Genomic DNA, 21,024 nt, shown 5'->3' on the forward strand with positions numbered 1-21,024 from the left:
ATAATTGGCTGAGCTTTTTACATGACGGCAGATTTTTGGTTGTAGAAACCATATTATGACATGAGCTGTACGTTCATTTCCTGTAAGAGCTCTGTTATACTGGAGCTGCACATAATTACCTGCAATGAATGAAAATCACTTTTCCTCCATGACACTGGAAGGGATAAAAGATGCCAGAGCCACTAGAGCTGCTACCCGAAGAGATTAGATGTTGGTTTTATTAATCTTATGACAGCGCATCCAAATCATTCTGATAAAAAAGAAACATATTGTAATAAACATCAAAGCAAATATGGGACATTTTTTTGGACTTAGGGTTTTATTATCTGTAGAAGAATTTGCAATAAATACACAAAAACCACAAGGGAAGATGTATGACTGGCACCTTGTCTCAGTACATCAACTGAAAGGGTGTTGGGGGAACTTTTTGTCCTGGTGGTTCTGGAATTTGGCTCCCAAAAAGACACAGTTTCAGTTTGTCACCTAAATAATGGTAGAAACAAAAATGGAGTGCGTTGTGATGCTGCCCCACAATAGAGAAACAACCCCTGGAAAAACTCCGGATAAACCTGAGTGCTGTTGAAACCTCACCCAGCAGAGGCAATTAAACTCGCTATGATTAATTAGTATATTGCAGTAGCAGAGGAAAGTGATTCTGTGCAGGGGTAATGAGTGTGGCGGATGAATAGAGCCAGTCGGTTGCTCCAGACCATGTTTTACAGTAGAATGCCTTTATTGTCATTGTATAGACAGGTAACAGAACAATATTCAGACTTCATATATCCAATCTTGCTGATGAGGTGGAGTGTAGGATTCACATCGACCCCTTTCAGCATGGGTTTTGGGGTGTAAGGACCTTGCCCAAGCAACATTATTAAAACCCTTTGGGCACAGATGCCTCATCTGAAGAGCTACAGCTGTGTCCATCTGATTGAAGTTCATTGGACAAATAATTGCATATATGATCTTAAGCACACAATTCTTTGAATTTTTTCCACATTAAGAACTCTCGTGGCACTATACAGACGCATTAAACACCTGGATGCTGTTCTCACTGTAAACCAGGGTATATATTGTCAGAGCTTTTAGTCTCGGCAAATAATTGACCTCTCTGATGTAGCCTGACACAGCTGGAAAAAGCCCTTCGGCACTGTGCATGAGGCAATCAAAGGAGCGTTCCCGGAGTGCCCTGCTTTTAAAACAGCAGCAGAATGCAACACACGTTTTTGTAGCCAAGGCGTAATTGACTCCTGACCTTCCAGATGTGGTGCCCGTGACCCGAGCTGGAAGAGAACGTCAGGTAATCGTTTCATTTCAGTGCTTATGTCAGATGCCAGGCGTTGGCATGAGTCCCAAACTCCAACGTTCCTGATATGATGGACTCTAGTTTTCCTTCAGCTGCTTCACCTGAATAGTAATGTATCAAATTTCTTTATTTTAGGTGCACCCCTAAGAACCTCTGGACACTCAGGGGTGCTTGTTTTGAAGAAATGGAACTCTTGTGAAACACTCCACTGCTGCAGTGATATATCCTTAATTGGGTCCCCACGATGGTGACAGCTGTTTCATTTGCTGGGGTCAGCTTTGCTATTACCTGCGTTGTAGACTTAAATCAGTTGAACTCTAACCCATGAGAAAGGAGCAAGAGAAGTCCAATGAAAAGTATCCCAATCCCACTGACAAGTTCATCTGAAAGCTCAAACAGACCGTCGACCTCCACAGTCCCCACAGTGTGCTGGGCAGCTGGCTCCCAGCAGGGAGAACAGCCTAACCTTGTTCATAATGAATGCGCCAAGATGGATGACCCTGCCACTGTACACATACGCACTGCACTGCCTCCTGATGGGGCGGATTCGGCCGCAGCGTGTATAGATCGGCTTTTGTTTTCCTCACCCCTGCAACACAATCAATCTTCTGTTGTTGGTTGCGGTCACTGCATTGGGAGCAGACGGAAGCCGTTGTCAGATAAACATGCTGCACGGTGTGTAAAGGGACCCTCAAGCCTCTATCCCGCCTCTGCATGATAAATACATGATGTGAGCCTCTCTTGGTGGTGAGCACACTGGCTGAGGAGTCATTCATCATCAAAGAAAAATAGCATCTCACCCAGACTATGCTGTAGAAATACCTTGAAATCTCTTTCTGTCGTAAGCACAGAATCACGCAATAGTTCAAATAAAACACTACATTTACCTGAAGGTTTTTATTTATAGTAAATTATTGTATGGTTTTGATTTCTTTCTCTCATATTTGCTCAAATTTTATTCCATATTTTATCTATGTTTATAGTCTGGAATTCATGCTTGAATTTTAAACAGTGAACATCTCACACTAGAACAAAAATTTTTTCACACAGCTACATCTTTACCATACATCTTAAAAACCAAGAAGTTTGAGCGCGGAGTGATGGCTCTGAGGTTAGGGATCTCTCATGGCAAGTGGAACTTTGCTGCGTCAAATTCTGTGACTGCCGGGATTGTTTCTTCTTGGTTGGGCCCTTAAGCAAGGCGCTTAACCTGCAACTGCTTTGTTGTGGGTATGATGTTAACCTACATCCAGCCCTACAAGGAGGTCCTCCAAGAACTCGTGGCCATATGTGGAAATTAGCGGGAGAACATTTCAAACTGAATTTAAGGAAGCACGATCTTTACATCTTTACACAGCGTGTAGTCAGAGTATGGAATAGTCTTCCTGATAACGTAGTGCAAACTGAATCCTTGGGTTCCTTTAAATCAGAGCTAGATAAGATTTTAACAACTCTGAGCTATTAGTGAAGTTCTCCCCAAGCGAGCTCGATGGGACGAATGGCCTCCTCTCATTTGTATAGTTCTTATGTTCTTAACTTTTGGGGGGTTAGTGGCAGGATTGGCGCTCCAGCCACTGGAGAAAACTTCACACTGTTCCACTCCAGTCAAACTAGTGTGGTATTGAGGCTGCACAGCTGTGCTTGGGTTCTCATCCCTGAGGTGGGTATCGTGTGGAAGGTGTGGCAATGCACTGTATCAGCATGTGCTCCTTACCGCTCTTATTTACTGTTACGTATTTTTAAAATGTTTTTTATATTTATTTACGTTTGTTTATCAGAGACGTTATCTAGATAACATCAGGCAGACTTGATGATGGGAAATGCATTACATAAAAACTGCTTTCTTATTAACAGAAATTCTTTGCTGACGATAGAAAGGTTAGTAGTCCTGACGACAACTTACATCGAGCTTTTGCACATTTGTATACACTGCCCCCTGGTGGTAAATATAGCAAAGTGTAATTATAGCAGGTTTCATTCTCATTACTAGCAGTAGTAGGGATTATCCGTCCGATACACTTGTTCATTTTATTCTCATCTACATGGCACCTGACTATACCTTTTTAGGGAAAGGATGACGTGCAAATATAAACAGCTAATTGCTTTACTGAGTCCACTAGTAAACTTTGTATTAGAAGGAGAATAAAAACCTGTCTGAAGCAGCCCTACATTTGGGAAGTTAAACCAGAATGCTTTCCTTGTATGCACCACTTATTGTTGTAGATGGCAAAGGTGTGATGGGCCAGCATTAGGGTGCATGGGGGCTCTGTACAGGAGGTCGTTGGGGCTGTTTCACTGCCTTTGTCATGAGAGGTTGGGGTCCATGTGTCACCACGGGCTCCCCCTAGTGGACATATGGTGTCTTCCCAATGTTAAACTGTAGATAAAATGTTTCTATTTGTGCCTGTACTTTTTTTAATCATGCTTTGAGCACTTTTTTCCAATCCAATCTACAATGTCTGGGATTTTGCCTGCTGGTCCCGGCACCCTCAGATAGCAGAGCACAAGAAGCAGGTAACCAGCAGGTCCTGGGACTGCTTCCTGGATGGTGTTCAGAAAGGCAGACTCAAGCGCAGGGGTCTGGAAAACCTGAAACAGGAAGTAGGATCAAGGAAACAGGAAGTGGGGCTGAAACACAGAAACAGGATTAACCACAACAAATCTAATAATAAGGTACCAGTTGCCCAGCACACCAGCTGCAGAAGTCCAGTAACTCGCCACCATGAATCAAGGAGTAACATGCCAGCCGAACAAGAACATGGAACTCAAGATGCTGGCCATCCAGAAGCATAGACCTAGAAAGAAGACTGGCAGAGATGACCACATGCCCACTGACCAAAACCCCAGAGTAAAACACAAGCAAGCTCTAGCCTCTCAACTATGAACAGCAATGAGAATTACTGAGCAGGTATCAACACTCACTGCTTAGTCTAAAAAGATAAGATCACAAAGACTTAAGAATGAAGGATGGGTGTGACAGCTCTTCTACTGAGGTATGACTGATGTGCATGAAATCATGGTAACATAATCCGCAGCATTAGCTGCATTATTTAAGACAAGCATGACTGACGATGGCTGCACTGGACTAAAACAGCTGGTATTTAGCCTTTATTTAAATAATGAGTCCTTACGTCCACTGGTAGACTGTTCTGTAAAGTACAGTATGCTGCAACTGTTTTGTGCTTCATTCAGGGAATTTTAGGGAGATCTGCACCCTGCTATCTGTGAGTGAATTATACATTATTGTACATATTATACATAATACATATTAATAAGCTCTGTTAAATAAGAGGGGACTTGACCTTTTCATCCCCATGTGAATGGAAGAAGTTATATAAAGTTAAAAACATGAGAACAAATGTAATGTGATGATAGTGTTCATTTCACATTTTAGTTTTGGTTACAATTGTAGCAGCAGTATTTTAACTTGCAGTAGTATATGTGTTGTGCTACCTGGAAGATGAGCATTTAAAATGTTCCTAAAGAGTTTAAGGGCAGAATGTCATATCTGATTGAAATTTTGATTTGTATAATATCTGCATATAAATGCAAATCACTTTGTTCATGTATGATTTTCCTGAGTGGCAGCATATTGAGAACAACAGTTGTCCAAACACTGAAGTAATAATGATGATGCTGTGCTGTCGTTAAATTTCTGAGCCTCTTTAGAACATTCATCCAAGTTAAAAGGAAACCACCTGAGCACAAGCCCAGCCAACCCAACACTCAGTACCTGGAAAAGGCTACAGGAAAAAGGTTTTTTCCAGTTAATATCACATATTTCTCTGTAAATACTTGAAAATATTATGACATACAAAACAAAATATGACAAATAGCAAACCAGCAAACGGCAGGAAATGCTGCTGTTCCTTGGGCTGCTCCCAGGAAGCTCTCTGACGTCCTTCTGAGCTCTTCACCCAGTTGATGGAGCTAAATGGTATTAAATGCACTGGAAGAATGTTCTCACTGTTTCTTAGCTTGTCCAGATGCATGTGTAGGTGTGGACCAGGAAAGCCTGCTGAAGGGGGTCGACGTAAATCCTTCACATGGGTGCTGAGGACTTTTAGAAGAAGCCTTTCGAAGACCTTGATGATATGTTATGTAAGAGCCACTGGGAGAGTTGCTTCTTCCATTCTTGGGCAATGGACTATGCTGGTGTTTTCCTGTAGTTGTTGGGAACGATTGAACAGCATCTGAAAAAGCTTCTGCTGGCTTGTAGAGGTTCTCATTTCAGCAAACACTAAGTAATATTCAATTTTCATTCAGTTGTTTCAGTGTGGCCAAAAGTTATGGCAAGCTCCTGATTTTAAAGAAAAATCCGCGGCTAATCTTGTTGTCTATTGTCACTCCTCCATCATAAAGGACAGTTCTACAGGATAATATGACAAAAATAAGATTAGTTATCACACAAATGTTGCTTCCGCCCTTGACCTGGCTGGTTTCTGGTCGTTCCCGGTGTCTCCTGCTTCACTGTATTCTTGTGTGCTGCCGTCTTAGAAATTTTGAACCTGGAAGCATCCTGCTGCTCAGTGTAGCCTCTGCCAGCAGAACCAGGATTAAACCAGGATTTAAAAATGCAGATTTGTTTAAAAATATAGAGCAGTCTCTTAATTTTTTACACGGTCATATATTTATAAATCATGTACTTTTTTGCTTCCTTACAAATACATTTATCAGTAGCTGAATGATCTGAAGTACTCAAATAAGAATTAAAAGCACTAACATGAAACTTTTAGCAGCTGACTTGATTACTGAGAATCAATGTCCACCGAGAAGATGAATGTCAGCAATTGGCCGTCATTCTGTCCTTCCCACAAGACACTCACAAGGTTTCCGTGGTAACCAGATGGGAGTCTGTTGTCATCCACACCTAGCCAATCAGTGTACTGGGTGGTCGTTGGATGGTGTCATCCACAGGAAATGGTTCTAGTTAGCCCCAAATGTCTGCTTTTTTCTTTACTTTAAAAGGTAAGATAAACCCAGAAGCACTTAATCTTAAGTGAAATATTCCATCTGTTAGTGTAGGTCTCTCAGAGTCTGACCACAAAATGCTATCGTGTTCTGGAGACTGCTCTTCTGCTTCTGGTCTACAGCTTCACCAGTAGATGGCAGTAGAATGTTTTCAAAAAAGTAAATCTGAAGCGTACACTATCCTGTATATATTAAATTACATGCCACTTCTTGGTACACGTTTCTCTTAATAACTTTTAAAATGTTGCGGTAGTTATGAAGGATATTTAATAATATACGTAATAGTGTGTTATGCTCTTTTCACTGCCCTGCGGTGGAATGCCGTCCTGTTCAGGCTGTTCCTCTGCCTTGTTCTCTGAGCTTCCAAGGACTGGCTCCTGATTTACCTTGACATTGTACTAGATAAGTGGATGGATGTACTTTTTCTTTGTAATTGAAATGGTTAAATAACAATCCATAGTTAAATGGATATTGCATGGCTGGTGTTTTAGCTCAGTGGTTACCGCTCCCCTACCTCTGTTGGCATGGGATTCCAGCTGCAGCCCAAAAACATGCAATTAAGGGAGCTGGTGAACTGTCTCTAAAGTGCCCATAGTGTGCAATTAAATGATGATTTATTTGCCATTTGCACAAGTACATTGGAATGCCTTTTTTTTTTTTTTTTTTTGCATATCCTATTTTCTTTCCTTTGAGACATGCACACATTTCCATTACCGAAAGGGTCCCCCAGGCAGTGCTAGTGAGACATCACATGAGATAAGCGGGAGGCTATTATTTTGGCAGGGCGCTAATGTGTGTTTTTGAGGATGAATGCTCAGCCCAGCTGCATGACTGTGGCTCTCCCTCTCTCACAGCACAGTACTGTGTTGGTGCAGCTCTGTCCCTCGGCCTTTATCACCTGTTAGTTAGATCATTGCTGCTGGCACACTGCAGGTGCTCCACTGCATATCCATCTCTGAGTGATGTGGAAATTTCCTATGTGTGTGCATATATTGCAAGAGGATGGAGGTCCTAGTCTTTAGAGTCCTGGTGCTCCCTGTCCTGCTGTGTGGCTGTGAGACATGGACACTATCCAGTGAGCTGAGACAAAGACTGGACTCCTTTAGTACTGCGTCTCTTCGGAGAATCCTTGGGTACCGCTGGTTTGACTTTGTGTCGAATGAGCGGTTGTTCAGGGATTCATGAATGAGGCACATTACCTGCATTGTGAAGGAGCATCGCTTACAGCACTACGGCCATGTGGAGCGTTTCCCTGAGGGTGATCCGGCTCGCAGGATCCTCATTGGCCGAGGGGACGCCCCATGTGACACCTGGCTGCGGCGGATAGGCGGCCATTTCCGGGGGGTGGGACTGGAGCACATGGCGGCATAGGGGGTTGCCAACTAGGATCTCGGGACGTGTGATGGGTGCAGCAACACGCTGCATCAGTGCACATGCTCCCCAACCTGACCTGACCCGTGCATGTATGTAACAGACAGTATCCACACACACCAGGCACTGAAAATAATAAAGCACATATAAGCTTTTAAAAACACAAACAGATACATACTAAATCCACAATAATGTACAAAAGTAAACTTACTCACGTAAACCCATCCATAGTCCACATGCACAGACAAAAATATTTTCAACATAATTATGCACATCATGCACAGTTCCGTAGCAGTGGTCTTGTTAAGGAAGTGGGTTCAGGCTGGTGCCCGGTTACCCTCCAACAGCCTCCTTGGTTCTATACCCTCAGTCCTGTAGTACATGGTAGGGGGTATATTTACCCTAGACCCAGGGAAATGTACAAAACTTATTTTCTTTACTCAAATGTGTAACATACAGTATGGACAAAACAAAAATCACCCCCAGCTGGTCCGTCCCACCCACCTGCCAGGACCTTCGTCCAAGGGTCCCTGAGCCTGCTGGAAGCAGAAACAGTGGGAAGCTGCCCGTTGATGGGACAGAAGGCAGATGGCAGGTCCAACGCCTCCAAAATGAGACGTGCAGAGGAGGAATGGTGAACAAATGAGAAGGGACCCAGCCAGGAGAAGGGGCCCCAGCAAACTGGAACTCTAAATCTGATTGGCAGACTAAAGATTGGGAACATAGAAGACGGATAGAGCGAGGTCACTGAACAGACCATATCTTAAGCAGAGCTTGCTGTTCCCATTATACAGTCCCAGCTTGGGGCATGATCACATGTCATTAAGATTCCTCCTGTTCTCTCTGCTTTTCATTTTCTCCTAAATAGAATTTTTCTCCTAAAATTCCAGCCAGTGATTCTCAAACCTCTGTCCCATCTTTCCATTCCCATGTCATCCACCCTCTATCCATGTGCAGAGCAGGGTGACATTGAGCAGGCAGACTGGCCCAGGACAAAAGGGTGGGGCAACTAGATGCGTGTTTTTGGACTTCAGGAAGAAACCAGAGTACCTGGAAGGAACCCGCAGAAATGTGGGGAGAACATGGAACCCGCACACAGAACCAGGGACACAAATCAGACCCCCAGCACTGGGGTGTGAGGCCACAGCGTGATTTCTAACCCTAACCTTCACTCCATCTGGGCCGATACTCTGACCTCCCAAGCCCTCTCCCTCCATCGGACGCTAGAGAATGCCAGCATTTATGATGACATAATGGACCACTGCATCACACGCTTCACTGGATGGTCTAATTGAATTAACAGAAAAGCATCAACAATTAGCACTGACGTTTTTTTTCCCCAGCACTGCAAATGACAATAAGCACCTTCATCACCACAAAAAATATTTTATAAAGTTTACCTGCTGTACTTCTGCAACGTAACATATTGATGAACAGTAGTGCCACCTAATAGTAAGGCTGGAGTGGGGTGGGGGCTCAGCTGTGCTGCGTTAGAGCTTCTGGTGTCAGACAGAGAGGAGCAGCGTAGAGTGAGGTGGGGGCTCAGCTGTGCTGCGTTAGAGCTTCTGGTGTCAGACAGAGAGGAGCAGCGTAGCAGTATCCTGACAGCTTGGAACCGGGGGGGCCCTGCAGGATATCAACACTGCTGGAGGGGGGTTACTGTGGCTCTTACTTTATTGGCTGAGGGCAGCACAATGAGTTTCCATTGTAAGGAGGCCAATGACTTGTAGCTGAGGGACGCATCCTTAAAAAACATGGGGAAAGTACAGGGGGGGGGGGGGCAGGAAAGAGGTTGGGAGCCTGACCTTCCCCTGAAATTCTCTGCTTGATAAACCCTTATCACATGAATCTGAAGCGATCCTTCTCATCTTGCAGGCGTGGGCGTAATTTCCAGGGGGTCATGAACCCCCCCAATAATCATGTTTCCCCCGTAATGGGTGGAGACCTCAACCCCCCCCAATATTCCAGCCAAAGTTACGCCCTTGCTTACAGGGCACAAAAAAGCAGGTCTTATTGTTTAAAAAAAGGATTACATTTATTATCATCATATTTTATGATCATTTTATGAAATGTGTTCCACAAACACACCTGCAGATTTTTTAGAGAGCGAATATTGCGAAATATATCTCATCCACTGAATATTCAATATATATCATTTGTTTGAGAAAAAAATGTCTTAAAGATTGTGAATATTTGCATGACAGATATCCTGAGCTTTGATGTCCCCACTCCTGAGAAAGGTACAGCTCCCATGTTCCTGCTCTTCCATGGCATGCAGGCGAGACACATGGTGTCCCTTGGGGTTACATGTGTAGGATTTTTGTGGCTCCTGGTCTGATTTAATTTTAGGTCCTTATGTTGATGTCAGCGGCACAGTGGTGCAGTGGTTAGCACTGTCGTCTTGCAGCAAGAAGGTCCTGGGTTTGATTCCCAGGTCACCCAGAGTGCCTTTCTGTGTGGAGTTTGCATGTTCTCCCCGTGCATGCGTGGGTGTGCTCTGGTTTTCCTCCCATGCAGCTTAGGTTAACTGGCTACTCTAAATTGCCCATAGGTGTGACTGCGAGTGTGTGTGGCTGTTTGTCTGTGTTGGCCCTGTGGTGGACTGGCGGCCTGTCCAGGGTGGACCCCACCTCTCGCCCGGAGATGCTGGGATTGGCTCCAGCTTCCCCGCGACCCAGATGGATTAAGCGGTATAGATGATGGATGGATATTGACGTCATCTAGCTTCCCTGGATATGATGCGGGAGTGACGACATTTCCTAGATCTAGTATCTTTGATATCATTGCTCTCACTCATTTCTTCAGCACATCTTCACTGTTTTTTCTAACTAATACACCACCATTGTTTCAGTATTTATATCATTCACTATTGGGGAATTTTGGTAGTTATCCAATTCACATGCATTCGTATTGGCATATGTCTTCTTGATTGACACCTTTAGCTCCATATAGATTTACATCATTTCCCACGTTACATTCACTTCCAGGAATCTACTTAAATCCTAATGAACTGGGACTGACACTGGCTCACCAGTGTTCTGAGGCCAATTCGCAATCAGTGGATCTTCCTTCAGTTCACTGCAGCCTTTTGTACAGTTACCTTCCAGTGTCCTTACAGTTCGGTGTTAAGTGTATGAGGCTTATTATATTATAGTTTGTCTTCCATTTTCCATTGCACTTTAGCTTAGTGTTGAGCTCAGAAACCACAGCGCAGTCAGCAGGAAGCACGTCATAGGACTAACTGGAACCAGATGTCTGGGACTGCTGGGTGATTCTCGCTGCTGGAAAATGAGTGTCAGAGGGAAATTCCTCTTCTCTGAAAAGAATTATCAAAAAGATTTCTAGTTAGCTGCTAGTCAGGCTGCTGTAGTTGAAAAGAGCGAGAAAAATGGTGAGAGTTTGGGGAAATGGTAGGAGTTTGTTGCCTTGGAAACTGTGAGGCTGTAAAATTAATCATGCTCACGGATAGCTGGACCCGCCGTGGATGGCTGCCGGGTGAAGCCCACCTGACATAGTACTTTAATTATTGATGGTTTTAATTTGCAGGGCCCCGCAGGTGTGTGTGTGTGTGTGTGTGTGTGTGTGTGTGTGTGTGTGCGCGAGCGGGTTTTACCTATCCTTATGGGGACATAATGTCCCCATAACGTGATAAATATTCCTTTTTTTCCCTTATGGGGACCGGTTTCCTGGTCCCCATAAGGGAAAACTCTATTTTATAAAAATCGGTGACTGCTATGAAAAAACTAAAAATGCAACAACTCTTGTATTTTGTTTGGTTACTCATGGTTATGGTTAGGGCAGGGTGGGGGTAAAGGTTGTCATAGTTAGCGTTAGCATTTTTCCCATTGAAATGAATGAGCGGTCCCCATAAGGATATGTTTACCCTACATGTGCGTGCGTGCGTGCGTGCGTGTGTGTGTACGCGTGCGTGTGTGTGTGCGCGTGTGTGTGTGTGTGCGCATGTGTGTGTGTGTGCACGTACCCTGCACACAGCCAAGCGAGGGGTAGGGGGTCACTGGTGGATGTGAGTGTTTTTGCTTTTGTTGCTACCGCTCTTCTTCTTCTGCTATATTGGAGAAAATGAGAGCAGAAGTGGAGGAGGTAGATAGTTGGAGACGGCACATGAAGTCAACGATGCATTATGATCCACATGATTATGATCCTGCATTTTATGCAGGTATTTCCTGAGGACCTTCCCAGTCCTCTGTGGCCCTGCCCACACAGGTGGCATGGTTCCTGGGTGCTCCTCTGCGGCTCCCTCTTCCTCCCATCAGGCCCATGGGCGCTTCAGCCCTCACTGCAGCTCCATTTAACCAGAGAGTGAGTTACGCTCCTCTCCAAGCTGAGGCCGTTTCCCCGGTGGATCGTGTTGGGCTCGGCTAAGATGGACCTCAGTCCTGCTCTGTGTGCCTTTCTCTGTGAACACGCATGAAATGCACAGCGTGAGGCATTATCATCACTGGCAACACAATAAAAAGAATCTATTCAAACAGTATTTTCAGGAAAATATATGTGATTTAAGCATATCATTGGGTAAAGTCACTCTTTATTCAGTGACAAATTATCTATTTTTCGTGCAATATTTTCCATACAGTAACATCTCATTTATAATGTTGTTTTTTTATAAACATATTCTTGTTGAGGTAAAACAAATTAGTTGCCACATATTATTTCTCAATGAAAATAATGGTAGTGGGCAGCTGATAGGCATAGTAAAGAATATTTGAAACTTTACTACAAAGACTTAAAAAACCCACCTCACTCAATAAACTATTATGTCACATATACGTGGCATTTGTAATCAAATTCACTTTAACAGCTTTTCAACCCGTGTGGTATGTACTGGATAGCAGTTATTGCCCAACTGGCAGTTAACCTTTGGAGCGCTTCCTGCTCACACTGGTTCCATCCTCACTTACCCCCCTAATCAGATTCTCTGAATCACATCACCTTCCAATAGCATCCCCCAATCACATCCCCTCTCAATCACATCGCCTCCAAATCATATCCCCAATCACATCCCCTCTCGTCACATCACCTCCAAATCACATCCCCAATCACATTCCCCCAAACACATTGTCTCCCAATCACATATCCTCCTAATCACATCTCCTCCCAATCAAATTCCCCCAATTACAATCACATCCCCTCCCAATCAGGTTCCCCCAATCACATCCCCTCCCAATCACATCCCCCAATCACACCCTACACTCATTGCCCCTCTCACTTCTACACATCCAGTGGTAGACCTGTGTCCAGCCACTAACATGACTGTCAATGCTATGCCCTTGTTTGTTATCTAAATGTCTCTCTCCCTCAGCTAAGAGGATATGTGACCTCACTGCTTGCTGGAACTGTGTGATTCCTCTCATAATCAATATTTGTCTTTTAGCCGTGAGGCAGGGCTGACTTTTGAATGGCCCTCCAATGGGGGGCCTGTTTGCCGTGGGATTGCAATGGAGGGCTCCCTCTTGCTGCTCTGGTGTGTGTACAGAGACAGAGAGCACCGTGTGCAGCATGAATGGCTGCTTTCCTGAGGAATAAAAACTAAAATTCTGACCCCATTTGACCGTCTGAGAAAAGTCTGCGTTGCATAATAAAACATCGACTAGAATCTGGGGTCATTCGCCATGTGAGTTAAAGCCAAGTGCTTTTGGATGCCCCAGCTGAGCACGAGAGGTTGACTATAGCAGGTCACATGGTCCATAAGAAAAATGTACACCGAGAATCAGAGAAGGCCTAATCCGATTCGACGGCTTCAGAATTTATGACCCAGAGTATCGTGCTGTTGGATGTTCATTTGTGTCTTTGTGCACATATAATCATTTGTGTGATTTCTGTTTGTGTCTGTATTAGCACCTGATACAGAGCATGGTCTGTGCGGCTGCTTCAGTTATAAAAGTTTATCCTTTAAAGAGCAGGGTGACCACAACTTAAGGATGGGCGCTGAAATGAAAGCGGGGGCAATAGTGGGCCATGTAGCTAATGTGCATCCATGTTTCTGGGCTCCAGTTTGGCTCCTCATTTTGGTGCTTTTTGTATAGCGCCAATGCCTGGTGGAGGACCTGGCATACGGGGCACCGTGGGCATTTATTGAAGCCCGTTAAGGTGAGCCTGCATGCAGTTAAGGAAAAAGAGGCGGAGGGAGGGGAGGGAATGAAGGGCAGGCGCGGTGTGAGCCCCAGGGGCTTGGCTGCTCTGCCTGCCTCCCCCCCATCTGAACGCTCCAGGGCTTCCTCCGCCTTATCTGGGGATAATTGGCCGCAGCGGCGCCACGGCAACCTCATAAAATATAGATTCTTCTGGAAAAAAAAAACATCTCCAGGCAGTCTGGGACACTGAGGGAGCTGAGTGCTACGAGAGGCTGCCCGCCTTGGCTATCGACGTGAGGCGACTGCCGGATCCGGCTGCCTTCCGGAAGAGTCATACGCTCCAGCACAAGCAGCATGGCTGGACGGTGGCCACGGAAAATCTGAGGGTAAGCACAAGAGATGCTGTGTGACACGATTCTGATCACCGGCAGTGATGATCTATGTCTCTGCCATGTCATGTAGGGCTTCTAAAGTCACATACACAGCATGGTGGATTGTCGGTGGAGGAAGTGAGTGTGGCTGTGTTCCTGAACTCCATTTGTCTGTATATTTCAGCGTGTGTGTGTGTTTGGGATGGGTCTGATATCCCCCCAGGCACAAGACACGTCACCCCCCCTCTATCGTCTCACTGCTCTTTTAGTCTTTGAACTTTGGTATAGAGGGCACTTCCAAAGTAAGAGTTTTTGAAAATGCACAGTGACAAATTGCCAAGCAAACACTCCTGCAGACACCAATGACAGATGCATGGGCACCCACACTCATACAGACACCAATGGCAGATGCATGGGCACCCACACTCATACAGACACCAATGGCAGATGCATGGGCACCCACACTCATACAGACACCAATGACAGATGCATGGGCACCCACACTCATACAGACACCAATGGCAGATGCATGGGCACCCACACTCATACAGACACCAATGGCAGATGCATGGGCACCCACACTCATACAGACACCAATGGCAGATGCATGGGCACCCACACTCATACAGACACCAATGACAGATGCATGGGCACCCACACTCATACAGACACCAATGACAGATGCATGGGCACCCACACTCATACAGACACCAATTTGTGAGACCACAAATTCAGGCACATGCAAACTGGAATATAGGACATGCAGTCACACACAGGCTGTCATAACGGCACACAGCAAAACACACAAAAGAAAGGGACTTTCATAATGCTGATGGATTTTAAGAACATAAGAACATAAGAAATTTACAACTGAGAGGAGACCATTAGGCCCATCAAGCTCGTTAACTAATAGCTCAGAGTTGTTAAAATCTCATCTAGCTCTGATATAAAGGAACCCAGGGTTTTAGCTTCCGCTACACTAGCAGGAAAACTATTCCATACTCTAACTACACGCTGTGTAAAGAAGTGTTTTCTCAAATTCAGTTTAAAATGTTCTCCCGCTAATTTCCACCTATGGCCACAAGTTCTAATATTTAAATTAATATTAAAGTAGCCATTTGACTGAACAGCATCCAGACCTTTTAGAATCTTATAGACCTGGATCATGTCCCCCTTAGTCTACTTTGGCTAAACAGATTCAGCTCAGCTAACCTCTCCTCATAAGACATTCCTCTAAGACCAGGAATCATTCTTGTAGCCCTACGTTGAACCTTGTCCAAGGCAGCAATGTACTTGCCTTTCAGTACTACCATACTGAAGGTATGGTAACCAAACCTGCACACAATATTCTAGGTGGGGTCCTACCAAGGAATTATATAATGGTAGCATCACCTCCCTTGACTTAAACTCCACACACCTAGAGATGTAACCCAACATCCTATTGGCCTTTTTAATTGCTTCTCCACACTGGCGAGAGTGGGACATGGAAGAATCAACATACACACGGAGGTCTTTCTCATAATCATTTTAATACATTTTGGTGAAAAATAGCTTTCTCTATATATGTATATATAATGAGAGATTGGCCATCATTACACCTCTTTATTTCACATTTGTTGGGGTTTAACCTTCATTTAGCCACATTAAACAATTTCATGAGCAGTTAAAGAGCTGAAGGACTTGAATCTGATTTCGTATTAAACGCCAACGAGTTATTCATATGTAGATTATCGTCACTAATATAAAGACAAATGGATTAACATTTAATTGTTGTCCTTTTTATTAGCATTTAATTTAAGATAAAAGACAGAGCCAGTCTTACATTTGAATAACTAAAATACTTATACTTGTTTACTTGTTACGTGTGTTTGTTTAAAAGAACACTTTGTGTTTCTTTATTAATATATACCAAGGCTTTTCATTCACATCAAAACCTAGTTAACAAGGAAATGCAACAAGTTCCGAAAACAATCACCACCAGAAGGGGGAGCTAAAAAGCACTGAATCGTAACACCACCCACACAGAACATTACCTAAACGTTTTGTCCTTGGCTGGGAACACAGTTTCCATTCATAAAATTGTAATATTGTGCATTTTCACATATGGAGCTTGGAGCCAAATGCAGGAAGCACACAGTCCAGGACACCATCAGAGAGCATGCCCATCACATTCAATTCAATTCAATTTATTTTTATATAGCGCCTTTCACAACAGAGTCGTCCCAAAGCGCTTTACATGGATGTGTTGTGATGCATAAAACATCATTAGAGAGAGATACAGAATGGGGAAAAGGAAGGAAAGAAATTAAATAAAGAAAGCCAGAAGACAACGGAGGAGAGGAACCGAAATCTCCGAAGTACCTCTGGGGGTCCAAGGTCAACTGGCTGATTGCACTGTTACATCCATGTTATAAAGCAAACTTTACTTTATGACTTATATTTTCATTTATAATTGTTCAGTCAACTTTCCCACAAAAATAAAAAATCTGAAAAATGGTGAGAATCTGTGTTATGCAAAAACGTTTGACGTTTGAAGTGCATATATATCAATAAATATCGTTTGATGAAAAATTATGTGGACTGACACTATTTCAGATTAATATTTCAAAACATGATAAAGTAATAAAGTCAGTTAATGTCAGTCTTTATAGCTTTAAATTACAGGTGATGTTGTCCTGCTCCTGTGATCTTGTGTCTTTACATGCACGTCTTTCAAAGCCCACCTGAATCTTACTCAATATACATTGCAATTTTGCATGCAGGGCAGGAAAATTCATTTTAATTACAATTACTGTCTGAGGAGCAATGATTCATTGCACTGTTTCCTTTCTAGCGTCTCCTTACTCCCATTAATCTCTCCTGCCCCCTGCTTGATCCACATTTCATCTATCTGGCAGACAGGATTACCTTCCACCTCCCACTGACTGTCCACGGCTAAACTGCCTCTGCTCTTTACAGCCTCTGCCAGGATTATCAGTGGCCTCAATCATTTGAGATTTATCGGTTTAGAAATAAGGCAAAATGTTAATGTTCCAAAAAATACTGGTAGTCCTAATATTTTATTTACTATCCGTGACCTGTGGTTTTGATGATGGATGATGGAAAACAGGCTAGTGTCTCTGCCCTAGGATCCACCGAAGGTATGGCCTACATTTACTGCTATGACTCTGAACAGTATCAAGGTTGACAAAATGCACAGGATCTGCCATTAGCTCTATATTTACTATCCACACTGGGAATGGCATAGAGAATTATAAATGCCGTCCCGATTATCCCAGGGACCGGGGCCTGCTCTATGCTTCCAAATATCAAACTTGTATCCTATAGCCCAGGGGTGTCAAACTGCAGTCCTGGGGGGCCGGAGCCCTGTGTAGCTTAGATCTTTCCCTGTTCCACCACAAATGATTCAGCTCAACAGCTATGTGGTAATTAGCACAAGAAGTTGAATCAGGTGTGTTAAACGAGGGGAAACCCAAAAATGTGCAGGGCTCCGGCCCCCCAGGACTGGAGTCTGACACCTGTGCTATAGCCTATAGGTGCTGTAGAAGGAAATATTTTTATCAGCTGTGTTAAACAGCTTTCCTGCTGCTAGGTGTCACAAGGCAAGGGATGTGAATGAAGTGCATGACCTAAAACTTGGGAATTTTGTGATTCCCATCAGTTATTGCACAGTAACAGGCAACTGAAACAAATAAAGCAAGATCCTAGAAATGTTGTTATTTTCATTTACCAGTATTTGATTAATTAAATTGTCTTTACACCTCCCTCAACTTGCTCTTTGTAGAGAAAGCTGTGCGTGAAGGGCAGCCACCCGTAGCAGCGCCCAGGGAGCTGGGGGTTAAGGGCCTTGCTCAAGGACCCGCAGACGTGCTGAGGCTGGGTTTGAACCAGCAACCTTCTGATTACAGCCACACTGGATTAGCCCTCTGAGCCACACACTTACAGCATTTTGTTGTGCTGGCTTACTTTGTTTCAGGTATTTTGCAATAAAATGTCAGAACAAAATTATATACTGGACAGACTTACTTTTATGATTGAATATATCAGTTTATATATGTGAAAATAATATCATACAACAGCAATATCACATACCCAATTTGACACCCCCTTTCAGGAAATTCTCTACACGTCCTGACTTTCCCACACAGCTGCCCAGCAAGAGCCCCCCCAAGCTTATATCATCAAACTATTAACCCGCCCCCCCCCCCCAGCTGACCACAGGGCAGATCGATGTGCTTCTTTACCTTTCATCTGAATGGTGCACAGAGGGGGCACCACTTCCTGGAGAAAACCCAACACAGCAGGGAGTGGATGGGGTGCGGCACTCAGGGGGCCCCCGGGGAGTCAGCTGGCAGACTGGCCCGGTGTCTGAGGCCCGGAGTCTGGGGCCCGGTGTCTGAGGCCCGGTGTCTGGGGCCCGGCTTGGAGATCAGATCCAGTCTGCAGGCTGGAGGCGGCTCATAGTGCTTGGTGGAGTTACTTCCCCCTGCCCTGCGAATGCTGGCTACTGAGCCACTAGAGGCTGGAGGCAGGGAGGCAGTAGGAACCGAGGCAGATTCAGGTGGCCCAGTACTATACAGCAGCCCTTCACTATATATAATGTAAGGGAATTTTGTTAGAGAACCCAGAATTTATTCTAGCTGCAGCCCTAGTTGGATGCATGGGCAAGTGTGTGTGTCTCTCTGAGGAGAGAGAATATGTTATCCAGTGTGGGGGAAAGTGGTTGTGCGCTTTGTATACATGTTTAAATATATGTCTGAATATGTAAAATGAGGCTTATTACTATTGTCTATCTGCAGGATACAAACTGGGTCACTTACATACTTTTTATCTTGACAAGACAGAATTGCATCTATTGTGCATTTTGTGACCTGCATACCCACTGGTGTTACCTGGGCTGCTATTGCCTGAACAAGCACAGGCCTCAACGCAGAGTAAACCATGAGCAGAATGCCAGTTCTCACTCAAACTCAAATTAAATATGTCAAACACTACGGGCAAAGTAGCTGTGATTTTACCTGGACTCTATTTTAGATTGTAAGACTTGCATAGAGTACCAAAAAGCAAACTTGTGAGCACAGAAACCACACAGCACTGTGGCCACACCAGTAGGAGCTGAGCGGCTCTTCTGTCTCAGTCATCGGCAATTACTCCTAAGATCATGCTGTTGAAGTGCTGGCATCAGCAGGGACAAAGGCGAGAGTATGACTCCTTTTCTCTGGGGACTTGAGTTTAATGAGGGAAACTTTGCACTTCAGTTACTTTTGAAACCCCCCCATGTTGCACCACAGTCCTTGGGAAATGATCAGTGAATTTTAGCAAAAAACACCTGCCCCTCAGATAGGGACACGCAGGTGTTACTGCATGATTCCATCAAGCTGAATGCAGCCAAATGACTGAACTTTACACCAAAGCATTTGGTAAACCAGCTTCCATAAAATATGACACTGTGCAGACCCCTGAACCACGAAGCTGTAATTACCATCTGTGTTTATCTTTATATTGTCAGTGAGCCTTGATGGAATTTCATCATTATGAATCGTATTGTGTTTTTGCTATATATGCTAAAGTTCCGGATATGGAATCTGGGGTTGAGCTTGTGTGTGCTGTCATCTGACTCAGCAAGTACATAGCGCATATATTCTGTTTTGGATGGGGGTGTATACCCTAGCCCTTGTCTGTGCACATGAGCAAGTCATTGATTTATGGTGGTCACCAGCCATTTTAAATGTATAAATGATTGTAAAATAAGTGGTATATGTAAATGAGAGGCTTTAGAGTGGGTGGTGAGGCAGCTTGATGGGCATTGCTCACACCTAAGCCTACACCTCCTGGCTTGTGGGTTCAGTTCCAGTCCCCAGTTCAGTGTGTTTACACGTTATGCTTCTTCTGTGTTCTGTATGCATTTCCTCCCGCAGTCTAGCTGTGGCATGGGACCAAACCTGGAAAATGTCCAAACAACCTAAAAAGTAACAGATTTTAGCACAATGTGGTAAATATCAACCTACAGACACACAAACAAACCACTTTCTCCTCCTGTAACATGACCATAAATAGACCCTGATGGCACAATACTATTCACCTTCCACAGATCGCTTCACGCTTACATTCTGATGGGTAACACTTCACATTCAGTGCACCTTCATAATGCATTCATAGAACATTAACAAGCACTATGTAACTATACCTTAACGTGTTAAAGCAGTGTATTCATAATACTTTCAATGAACAAGACATGACAGCTGTAATATATATTAAAAACAAAGATCATAATCATATAATGTTTGTTATTAATGTATAATAAAGCTGTTAATGAATGTTAACATGTAAAGGTATACTTACATGCTGCTTATGAATGTTCTATGAATGCATTATAAAGACATTATGAAGGTGCAATTAATGCAAAGTGTCACCCTTTGACACATATTTTGTGAAATAGGTACAGTATATACAGTCAGACTGATAAACATTAATTAAATGGAGAATTAATAAGGGAGCTTGTGAGAGCTGAACCCCCCCCCCCAACTCTGTGTGTGTTTGCTGTGCTCTCCCCATATTGCATGCACACCATTTTCTTCACTCGGCCCACAAAGATGCCGTTACGTTAACTGGCATTTCTCAGCAGACCATCATCATTGTTCAGGTTGTGTGTTCATGCCCTGAGCTGGGGTCCGGTCCAGGCAGCTACGCTGGCTTCTGTGTGATGCTGCCTGCGACCCGCTCTGAACTCAGCGCCACCCTGTACTGGACAAGCAGCATGGAAGATGGATGGATGAAGTATTAAATATTACAGTCCATTATTTTCTTTCCATGTAATTGTGAATGCTGAAGAAAATAAAAAGATGCAAGACACCTGATCTTTAAACCTCCTGCCTTTTTTTAACTACATGACAACAACAACAACAAACAAATT

This window comes from Paramormyrops kingsleyae, chromosome 18 (assembly GCF_048594095.1).
Source record: "Paramormyrops kingsleyae isolate MSU_618 chromosome 18, PKINGS_0.4, whole genome shotgun sequence".
In the NCBI taxonomy this organism is placed as follows: domain Eukaryota; kingdom Metazoa; phylum Chordata; class Actinopteri; order Osteoglossiformes; family Mormyridae; genus Paramormyrops; species Paramormyrops kingsleyae.